Here is a 12,058-nt window from a genome sequence, read left to right as displayed (position 1 = left end):
ATGTCAGACTTGTCTTTTCTTGGGTTTTATTACTGGATTTGAGTTACCTCTGAGTACTTGTAATTATGCAGAGAGGGCCTCTCAGATTTGAATCCAGAACATTCTCCAACCAAAATTACACAGAGAGGGACAATCCTGCCAACAGTTACAGAGGGGGAGAGGGAGGGAGGAACAAGGTGAATTAAAGGAAAAACAGTCTGATACTTCAGTGATGGACACCAATATAAGAACAACCTACAGAGAAAGAATTAAGAGAGAGAAGGGGGAGAGCATGAGGCTATGAAAGGAAGGATGGCAAGGGCCTGAGGCCCTACTTTGACATCTTGTCCCAGGCTCTATGGATGCTAACTGTGTCCATAGAGCCAAACTTAAGATTCTCCACTGATTGGCAGGTAGAATGTTTTGTCCACCTGCACAGACCCTGGCACTTGGCTATATCAATCTTCTGTCAATCTTCTACAGCAGTGCACAGATACTGCCACAGTTGCACAGAGAGTGGATAGATTTTTCATACCCATTTCATTTCTATCTAGACACTTGAATGCCCCCTTCTGAGTCCCTCACAGACAGACACTAATTAATTTGTTTTCTCTAATTAGATCCCTGTAGGGGTTTATTGCAAACCTTTTCAGTGTAATGGTAATGTGCCTCCTGATATGAAAGTGTAACTCAGTGAAGAGGTTGGTTTAAGTGAGAGCAGAGTTAGGCCCATATGTTATAGCTGCTGCTGACTTCAGAAGCTTTTCCTTGTTGACCCCTATTTTTTTTCTCTCTTTGCCTTTCTTATATATAGCCTTGTTATCATAAAACTTACAGGAGCAACAGCACCACCTAGAGGCAGCCTCTAATATTGCTCAACAGTGTGAATTAATGCAGTAAACAGTTCTCTTGAAGATGACCCAAAATATATTTATAAAAACGTAAGCCTATGTCCTTTATTTTGCTTTGCATGATGTATAAAGAAAACCTGAAAAGAATTTTTGAAATTCTCTTGTTTTTTACATTGGAAGTTTGTCAACGCTGGTTTTGCTGGAGGATTTGTTGGGGTTGAAACATGTTATTCAGGTGCTTCTCTGGTCAGTTTAGATTGTATGTTAAAGAAATCCAGAAATTGCTGCTATATTTGGTTGACGTGTGCAAAATATTGTTTTTTAAAAAGCTCTGTGTTTAATTACAAGCCCCAAACTCAGGAAAGATGTGTCACAAGTGTTGCAGATATTTGCAAATGCAGGCTGAGCATGGGCATAGACAACTAGGAGCTTGGAGGGGCTTTTGCCCTCCCCAGAATTTAGGGACTTCATTAATAAATAAAGGAAGCACTGAGTTTGGCACAGAAGCTCATTTATTTCATTTTATTAAGATTGGATAAATTTAGTCGTGGTACAAAACTACTTATTAAATCATTAGTTTTTAAAAAAACATCAGTAAAAAGAATGACTTACAAATCTGAAAAAATTTCCATACAGTGATCTTCACCATGGGTTTCATGGAATGAATTCTTCTAAAACATCTGTAATGACGTAAGTCATCAGTTTTGTCCTATGTATATGTAAATCACACACCAGTTGAGCCATGATTTTCCCATTGTGAACCAAAGCCACGTATGCTTACTTATAACATTGATTGACCAGATACTCAACACGATTAATATGAACAAAAACGGGGAAAGAGCACAAGACAAAACAGGGAAAGAACAAGCTAACGAATATTTAGATAAGTTAGATGCATTCACGTCAGCAGGGCCTGGTGAGGTTCATCTAGGATACTTAAACTAGCTGAAGCATCTCAGAACCATTAGTAACTATTTTAGAGAATTTATGGAGGATGGGTGAAGTCCCAGAAGACTGGAGAAGGGCAAACATAGTACTTATCTTTAAAAAGGGGAACAAAGAGGACTCAGGGAATTATAGATCAGTCAGCCTAACCTTGATACCAGGAAAGATATGGGATAAATTATTAAACAATCAGTTTGTAAGCACCAAGGGTTATAAGAAATAGCCAGCATAGATTTGTCAAGAACAAATCATGCCAAACCAACCTAATTTCTTTCTTTGACAGGGGTACTGGCCTAGTGGATGGAGGGAAGTGGTAGACATGATGTATCTTGATTTTAGAAAGGCTTTTGATAGAGTAATACATGAATTTCTCATAATCAAACTAGGGAAATGTGGTCTAGATGAAGTTATGATAAGATGGGTGCACAACTAGTTGAAAGACTATACTCAAAGATTCAGAGGGGTAGCCTACTACAGGACAGACCCAACAAAGAAAACAACAGAACACCACGGGCCATCACCTACAGCCCCCAGCTAAAATCTCTCCAACACATCATTAAGATCTACAATCTATCCTAGCAGATGATCCCTCACTCACTCAAGCCGTGGGAAGCAGACCTATGCTTGCTTACAGACAGCCCCCCAACCTGAAGCAAATATTCACCAGCAACAGTACACCATACAAGAACACTAACCCAGGAACCTATCCCTGCAACAAACCCTGTTGCCAGCTCTGCCTGCACATTGACTCTAGTGACACCATCACAGGTCCTGACTACATCAGCCACACCATAAGGAGCTCATTCACCTGCACATCTACTAATGTAATATATGCCATCATGTGCCAACAATGCCCCTCTGCCATGTACATTGGCCAGACCGGACTGTCACTACGCAAAAGAATAAATGGACACAAATCAGACATAAAAAATGGTAACATCCATAAACCAGTTGGCGAGCACTTCAATCTTCCAGGACACTCTGTAGCTGACTTGAAAGTTGCCATACTTCTACAAAAAAACTTCAAAAACAGACTTCAGCGAGAAACTGCAGAGCTGGAACTCATATGCAAACTTGACACAATCAAACTAGGTCTGAATAGGGACTTGGAATGGTTAACTCATTACAAGAAGTAATTGTCACTGTTCACACATTCTCACCTTCTAATTAATGGTTGTGAATAGGCCTCATCTACTCTAATTGAATGGACTTTGCTAACACCTACCCTCACCATCGTTGTTCCTTACCCTTGGATGTATATATATATATATATACCCCCATCTGATTTCTATTTCTTGCATCTGACGAAGTGGGTTGCAGCCCACGAAAGCTTATGCCTGCAGAAATTAAATTTGTTAGTCTTTAAAGTGCTACAGGACTCTCATTGTTTTTGCTATACTCAAAGAGTAACTGTCAAACAGTGAGAATGTATCTAGTGAGGTCCCACAGGGGTCAGTCCTGTGTCTGGTACTACACAACAATATTTTCATTAATGACTTGGATAATGGAGTGAAGAGTTTGCTTATAAAATTTGTGGATGACGCCAACCTGGGAGGAGCTGCAAGCACTTTGGAGGACAGGATTAGAATTCAAAATGACCTTGACTAATTGGAGAATTGATTTGAAATCAACAAGATGAAATTCAATGAAGACAAGTGCAAAGTGCTACACACTTAGGGAGGAAAAATCAAATGCACAACTACAAAATAGGTAATAACTGGCTAGCTGGTAGTACAGCTGAAAAGAACCTGGGGGTTATAGTGGATTACAAATTGAATACATGTCAACAACGGGATGCACTTTCAAAAAAGGCTAGTGTTATTCTGCGATGTATTAACAGGAATGTTGTATATAACACATGGGAAGTAATTGTCCCATGTTACCCAGCACTGATGAGGCCTCAACTGGAGTACGGTGTTCAGTTCTGGGCACCACACTTTAGGAAAGAGTCCAGAGGAGAGCAACAAAAATGATAAAAGGTTTAGAAAACGTGACCTGTGGCACATTTAATCGTGAGCAAAAAAGACTGAAAGGAATAGGCTTTCAAAGGAGGTTGTGGAATCAATCCCCTTGAATGTGACTTTCTGACAGCTGTGCCTGCAGGATGATTCTGTCTGGCCCCTGAACTCCATGGAGGATTCCATTTTGCCAACATGGTGTCCTACACACAGCGTGACCTTAAATGCACCACATGTGCAAAGTCATACCTTGCATGCAAGCGTGGAATTGCATGACTTACTGTAGGAAGGTGCAGTGGCCTTCCTCAGAGCCTGGGCCCGAGGAAGGGCCACAACAACTAGGCCGGACAGGGATAGGTCCGGCAAACCAGCCAGCCTGGCAACAGGGGGCGGAGCTTCCGCTGGGGCACGAAGTATAAAAGGCAGGCCCTGCAGCTCAGTTGGAGACAGGCTGCCGCCGGAGGCAGACCTGCCGTCCTGCTAGCTGCAGTGTAGGCCTGACCCCCCACTGGGCCGCCGCCCCGAGCTAGTGCCTCCCGGAGCAGAGGCGCCAGGAACGGCCCAGCCTACCAGGCCCCAAGGACTGGATAGGGCCTTCGGGCCCCAGCGACTGGACCAAGCCCCCTGAGGCTCAGGGGTGGGAGATACCCTGGGAGGCCAGCCCTGACCTGGGGGAGCTGCCTGACGCCGAACCCCCGGAGCCCTGTAACCTGGAGGAATTGCCCTTGGCAGGGGAACCCCAGGAACCCTGTGACCTGGAGTTGCTGTCCTCCGCAGAGGAGCTCCCTGACTTTCTGCCGGTTGATGAGGAGGGATTGGTGAGCCTGCCATGGGCTGAGTACCCCAGCGACCCCAAGGACCTGGAGGATACAGGTGCCTGGGGACAAGGGGAGGAAGTGGCCCAGGGACAGCCATAGCTAGTGGCTGAATCAGGGGCAAGACTCCGTCAGCGTGTTGCGGTGGGAGCCCCGCCGACTCAGTGGCAAATGTCTTTGCCACTGCTAGGGCCCTGGGCTGGGACACAGTGGAGATGGGTGGGCCTGTGTCTCCCTCCCTCCTTCCCTAGACACTCCAGGAGAATGTACTCTCCCCTGCTGCTACAGACAGCAGACCCACTGCCTGCCTTGCCCTGCCTGAGGGCCAGAGGCTACAAACTACTCACCGGTCTCACCTGAAGGGTTGGAGACCCTAGACTGCTACCTGCCTCCCTGGTCTGAGGGCCTGAGGCACAGACTGCTCATCGGTCTCACCCTACCTAGGGTTTGGAGACCCCTGGACTACATGCCGGCTGGTCTCACCCTGCCTAAGGGTTGGAGACCCCTAGACTACCTGCTTGCCTGCCTTGCCCTGCCCAAGGGCCAGAGGCGATAGGCTACTTGTCGGCCCGCCCTGCCTGAGGGCCGGGGCTAAGACTCGTGCAGGGACGCTAACACATTTCCATTTTGGGAAGGTGCAGTGGCCTTCCTTTGAGCCTGGGCCCGAGGAAGGGCCGCAATGACTAGGCCAGACAGGACCACCGGCCTACATTTACTAAAAATGTCATGGCACACCACCGCTGTCAGGGATAGTCTAGGTTTACTTGGTCCTGCCTCAGTGCAGGGGGCTGGATGACTTCCCAAGGTCCCTGCCAGCCCTATTTTTATGATTCTATATAAGATCTCAGTTGGAGTCCCTTTGACATCCAGGCATGATAGGACTGGGGTTAGAGGCTGCAAAGGGACAGCCTGAGAATCATGTACTCCATGAGGTCTGGCCTTCTCCCTCCCTTTGTGAAAAGAGCACATGGATTTCATGCGAGATGGAGGAGAAAGAGAAAAAAAGAGCCAGTCAGGAGGACCTGGGATTCAGTCCCAGAGGAGTGGCTGGACCTATCCCAGGTCTTTCGAGAGAGAGAGAAGGAATCAGAAGTCAATTTTTTCTTTTACATAAGGTTTTCCCACACTCACTCCCTTCTTGGAGTGGTGGATGGATTTAGGATGAACATAGTATGGACAACGTATCAGTGCTGTGAAGCACATGGTATGGGATTGCTTAGCGGCCATGACTTTTCATTCTGTGTATCTATAACCCGGTGTGCCTCAAGGGATTTGGGTGAAGGTGGTACTGGGAAAGTTCAACATCATAATTAAATGTACTATGTGTAAGAAGGCCAAATACTAACACACGCAGTGAGCCAAGTTCTTCCCAGTTATACCCATAATTTACACTGGTGCAACTCCCTGGGAATCACTGTGGCTGCACATGTATAAGTGAGGGCAGAATTCAGCCCAGTGAGTCTTTGTTACTGGGAACATATACAATCAAAATAAGATGCTGAGGGACTGATTTTCATCAGTCTGAAGACTGAGATGCACATGTATTTGTGCATCTACTATATTCATGCATTACTTCTACTGCACATGGATCAAAATGCCCTTCTGTGTGCACAACTTGCAGATTTGCACATGCAGTTGCACACATTTGTGTAGAAAGTAGAAGTGTAATTATCCAGACAAAAATGCTTGTGGATCTGAGGCCTAAAATCTATGAAAATCAAACCCTGGAAGTCAAAATACTCTTCATATATCCAAATATTTTTCATTTGAGAGGATGATTTCTGTCCCTTTGTGAAACTGCTGTGTGATTACAGGCCAGTTGCAATTCTCTGGCTCCCTCTGCTGGATTTTGGCTTTTGCAATTTGCTGTATTGTCTCAGTGTTGGGAAATGACTAATTTGCTGTGCCCATTTATCATCTCTGCCAGAATAAATGATCCAATAAAACCATATAATCTGGCAGAAGACAAAATGAATGTGCAAAAGAACATTGTAAACAGGCCAATTCTCAGACTGGCAGCAAAGTGTAAAGACATCATGGATAGATGACATTTATTATATATATTTCTACAATACTCTAAATGTACATGATGCTATTTAGTAGGTGAGATATATTAAACCAAACCTGAATAACTAAGGACCTGATCCAAAGTATGCTGAAATCAATGGAAAGACTTTCACTGATTTCAGTGGGTTTTGGACTGAGCCCTAAATCCCTAATCTAAGGAGTTTGCAAACTAAATCAAATACAAACAGTACAGATGACAGCCGGAGAGTGTGCGCATTATCACTGGCAACCTTCACAAAACAGGTGAGTTGTCAAAAGATATTTCAAAATTTGATCTTTTACATTTGAAACAAAAAAAGCACTGAAATAATTTTAACGGTGTGTATGTTCGCAAGCACACATCAGAACTCTGAGGCAAAAGGGTTCTATGCTGATTAGACAGAAATAACATTCAGGGCACAACTTTAATATTAATTTACTGCTCCCTGGGCATTCCTGGTTTCACTATAGCTAATATATATACCCTTTTGGTTACAAATATAAGCAATACATTCTTCACCATTATAGGGCTGATCTTCAGTTTTCCCTTCTCAGCTGCCACATTTCTCTTTTATGGTATCTGAGTGCCTCAAGATCTTTAATGTGTTTATCCTGGAAACTCCCTTCTCCCCAATTTGTGTTAATGTTACCTAATCCTAAAGCTCAATCAACAGGCAGATAGAAAGTGATAGTTGCTTTGTTAACAGACTGAAACCTCGTGTAATTTTACTGCCATAAATATATTTCTAATTGAGAGTATGTTAAGAATAGTTGTTGGGTACTTTTAATTGTTTCAATGTAATTGGACCCTTCCTTCATAGAAATTTTTTACAACTATGATTCTTTTATAATTAACATTTTGGGGACTCTTCATTACCAAATTTTGCATAGGGAAGTCCTTTTTCTTTTCATTGATATAAAAGGTAGCAATGAAAAGTTTTCCTTGTAGAGGAAGTTGTACGGAAGCCAATAAGTTGTGTGTCTCAGTGGCTGGGCACCTCAAAAAATGGACAATTGTACTGTCACTATCTGCCCCTTCCCAGGCACCCACCTTGTTCAGCACTGCTGTCTCTGGTTGTTAGTACAGCCAGTCTTCCCCCTAGAACCTTCCTCTCAGGACTCTGGCCTTTGAATATCCTGGCTGCTTTTCCCAACTCTGTTTCAGGGGCCCTGCAGAAAGAACTCTTCAAAATCCATTGATTGACTATGCCATGCCACTGACTTCTGGGTTTGACAAAACACTAAACTTCCATTTAACCAGAGTAAACTTAACAACAGAATTCAATAACCCTTTTACTTCTTACTGGTGGAGGGAAAGCCTAATTTTTGTAAGAGCCTGGCAGTGCTCCCCTGCCTGATCACAGTTTAGCTCTCTGAACCTCTGTGTGATCATGCTACCTCTCTCCTTTGGAACCAACTGATGACCCTTCGGATTCAACCCCCACCCCCAATTCCAAACAAGCTGTCTGGGTGGAACTTCCATTCAGGAGTCAAAGTTTGTGTGTCTCCGTACACCCAGCGGCATGTGTTCTTTTGGCCTTCCTTCAACGACATATCCCAACATACAATTTTGCTTAACACTTATCCTAAAGCAATATCTGATGTCATACAATTTCATCTTATCATATAGGCCCTTCCCCAGAGGTACAGGTACATAGGAGGTTAATACATAAACACTGAGGAGAAAGGAACTTCAGGAACTGAAATTTGGGGTTCGGCCATGATGGGATAAAGAAACACTAACTGAACCCAGCATATACTCTGTCACGAAAGCCCTAATATTCTGTCCTTAGCTGGAGCTGGATCAAGCTTGTATTTGAAAAATGGGAATTTGAGATTGCAAACAGGGCACAGAGGAATCTTTCCAAACAAATTTAGACAATCTGTTACCAAATGCAGAATACACTGGGGCTGAGTCATGTTGGCAAGGCAGTGTGGAGAAGTTTGTATTGACACTTGCTGGTCTGTACAGAACCTGTTCAGTGGGTAAGGTGGAGACCTGACATTAAATCTATGAATTTTTCATGTAATTTTTCATGAGTACTAAAGTAACTTCAAAAAATGTACTGGATTGATTAAGATCATGGACTAAAATTCTGCTCCGCTGAATCCAGTGGGTTTGCAAAGAGTCAGCTAATGAAAGAATTTGGTCTACAGTTCCCACTGAATGAAGTATTCACAGATATCTCATTAAAAGTGTTTTAAAGCATTTTAATTAGATAACATTTTCCATCTTTCTTCCTCTTCTACTGTTTTTCTTATTATTTGGGACATTGCAAATATTACCTTTTATTTAAAATACCTTATTGGAATCCACAGACCCTATCAGCTAACTGAATGCAACTGGTATAGCAGGAAATAGATCTCATGTGCCCAAATTCCACTCTGTTACCTCAGTTCTACCCAAGGGACTTTGTAGGGGTGCATGTGTGTAGCTGAGAATGGAATTAGATCCATATTCTTCAGCTCCAAAAACACAAGATCAAATTCTTTTCTCAGCTACACTGATGCACTCCATTGAATTCAGTGAAGTTTCTCCAAAGTAAATGAGAAGAGAATGTGGCCCTGAATCTTACACTGAGAAGCAGTAAACCAATGGAGCAGCTCTACGAGCTCAGCCTAGAGAGAGATTGACTTAAACACATAGCAGAGAGCAGTCACCTGCACAGGAACTGTCATGCTGTAAATTCATCTGCTCCTGCTGCTTATTCTGCACTTGAAGCTGTATATGTTGATAATCAAATGTGGGAAAAAAAACAATGGAAAGGCTACTCTACATCCCCCAAGATCAGAAATGGATGAGACTCCCTTTGATGTGCATCATCACCTCACTTTCATGAGAAAGGTAACAGCGCAGGGCCCTAAAGCACCCTTTTCTTCCCAGGAGCTCAGCACAGTATTCCTAGTACTTTCTCAGGGTATCACAGATTGGGGCTCAAATCCTATGCTATAGGAATGCAGAATGCTATCCTCAACTCCACCTGATCAGCACTATCCTGTCAATTTTATAACTTTGGTTACATGAGAAACAGACTGTTTCTGTTACTTGGATCATTACATTTTTTTTTCTTCAAACCTATTTTTTTCCAAGGTGGAAGGACTAGAGCCTCCCCTGCATGATCTGATGATGCCATCTATTTAGTTTATTTGGCAAAGGAGAGAAAAAAAAGATTTTTTTAGGCTTCTGAAATCTGAGTCATTATGTCCATGAGTGGAGGTTACATAAACCTGATAGATTAGAACAAGATTTAGTTGCATAAACACCGTTATTGGACTTCAGTCTGTCACAGAGTCAACTCTGGAGATTATTGCAGACAGAGCCAGCATGGAGCTCAGATTCCATCCTGCTGAACTATCTTTGGCATTGGATACACTTGATGTGTAACTATATTCCTTGCTGCATTTTTTGTTCAAAACATCTGTATTATTTTATAGCTCTCATTTCTGCATCTTATATTTAACATACAGTAACCGTTACACTGCCTTTGTAAGTGTGAACTGCTGCCCAGACATACTGGCTATATAGCATTTATTCTGTATTTCATCCAAGTGGGGGCCATTCCTCTAAATTTATTGTAGGAGGTTAAATTATTTGGAAATTATCCAAGTCAAATAAGTAAACAGAACTCTCTTTAGGACTGCACATATATATTGTTCAAAGCACACCCTCATAATAAATTGTGCTTCTAGGCTGCAGTGTTTACACCAAGTTAAGGTTAACTAGACCCATACTTCTTTTTTGAATCATTGTCCCCCATTTTACAGTTGGGTTCTGAGGCACCAAAAGACTAAGCCCAAAATAGTCAAGTATCCACTTCCCAGAGTAACATTGAGGGTCACATTATCTTCTCATTTACATTGAGCAACCTCATTGAATTCAATTGAGTTGCATCAGTGTAGCTGAGAGGAGAATTTTATTCTGTTTTTTTAGAGCTGAAGAACATGGGACCTGAGCTGTTTTCCTCCCAGGGTGGAAAATATTTTTGGTGCCCTACATGCAGTCATTTAAAAACAAACAAAAAACCTGGCAGAGTGATTTGGCAACTGCCCTGATCACCCACTCCTAGACCAGTCCTGTGCCTAAGGCCTGATATTTCAGAGTACTTACCATATTTATAGCACTTTATATGTTCAGAGCATAACTCCAATTGACTTCAATCGCAGTTGTGAATGCTCAATGCGTCTGCAACTCATGTCCCAGTGTCTCCAGTTGGGCATGCAGAAAAATGAAGAACACAGTTAGTGACCACCTGTGAAAGGTCTGGTTTAATTGGCTTCCCCAGCATTATACAGGAACTTTGTGGAAGAGACCAGAATAGAATATGATGCTCCAGAATGGCAGTCAACTTCCTAACCAGGAGACTATCCTTTTTTCTTTCTTCAGTCCCCTGCCTCACTCTAACTTCTGCAACAAACAAGGCAGGGTCCTCCAGATAATAGCGTCATATATTATGCAACTTTGATTGGTTCCCATCCAAACTGTTGACTAAATAAAACCAGGGTCTGGTGGAAAAATAGTTTGTGGTCATGTAACAAAAGACTATATAATAGTGGATAGGGGCATGGGGGCTGAATTAAGGTTGCACAGGCAACCTTAATTTTGGCATGTCTTTATTTTTATGCTTGATTTCACAATCTTTTTTATTTTTTAATTTTTGATAGGATTTTTTAATGTCATTTCCTATGTTTTTGAAAAAGACAAACTGAAAAAAACAAAATTCCATCCATGTTGGAACCAAACTAAAGTCCATCTTGGGTCATCAGGAGCGTTTGCAGCTTTAGCGCCACAGCATAGACCTCTATCGTGTGAGCTAACTCAGAAACTGGTGGCAATAGTAGGCTTCTGTCTTCTGTGTGGAGCAGCCACTACAGGAGAGGATGAGACATATATACACTTTGCCTGTGGGTTTCACAGCTAATTACTAGACAGCAGAGGAATGCTGGGACTCAGGAATCTTGGTTTCAATTCTAGGTTCTGGAAGAGAGTGTTCTCTAATGATTATAGACCTTTCTGTCCCGTCCCACTCTGCTCCTATCCCCACCCACTACTGTCCTGTTCCCCTCAGATGCTATCCATCACCTCCAGCTCCTGTACCTGTTGCTATCTGCTCCTGTTGCTGCCAGCATATTCTTGTCCCCCAACTATTTCTCATCCCTCTCTATTTAAGTCAGACTGCATCATCCTTCTCCTCCATGCTGCTTAGATACCAGCAAGGGGAGCACCGAGAGCACAGGAGACAGACTCCCTAATCAATTCTGGTGCACAGCAGCACATGGAAAATGCAGGGAAAGTTCTCTTCAGATGCTGCATCCCCAGAATAGAGTATAGTCAGTGACTTGTACTGGTATTCATAGGTTCCAAGCCTAGAAGGGACCACTGTGATCACCTAATCTGACCTCCTGTATAACAAAGGCTGTAGGACTTCCCTGAATTAATTCCTGTTTGAACTAGAGCAGATCTTTT

The sequence above is a fragment of the Emydura macquarii genome, unplaced genomic scaffold (assembly GCF_026122565.2).
Source record: "Emydura macquarii macquarii isolate MOO-44397 ecotype Brisbane River unplaced genomic scaffold, CSIRO-AGI_Emac_v2 contig_1390, whole genome shotgun sequence".
In the NCBI taxonomy this organism is placed as follows: Eukaryota; Metazoa; Chordata; order Testudines; family Chelidae; genus Emydura; species Emydura macquarii.
This window is presented reverse-complemented; position numbering follows the sequence as displayed.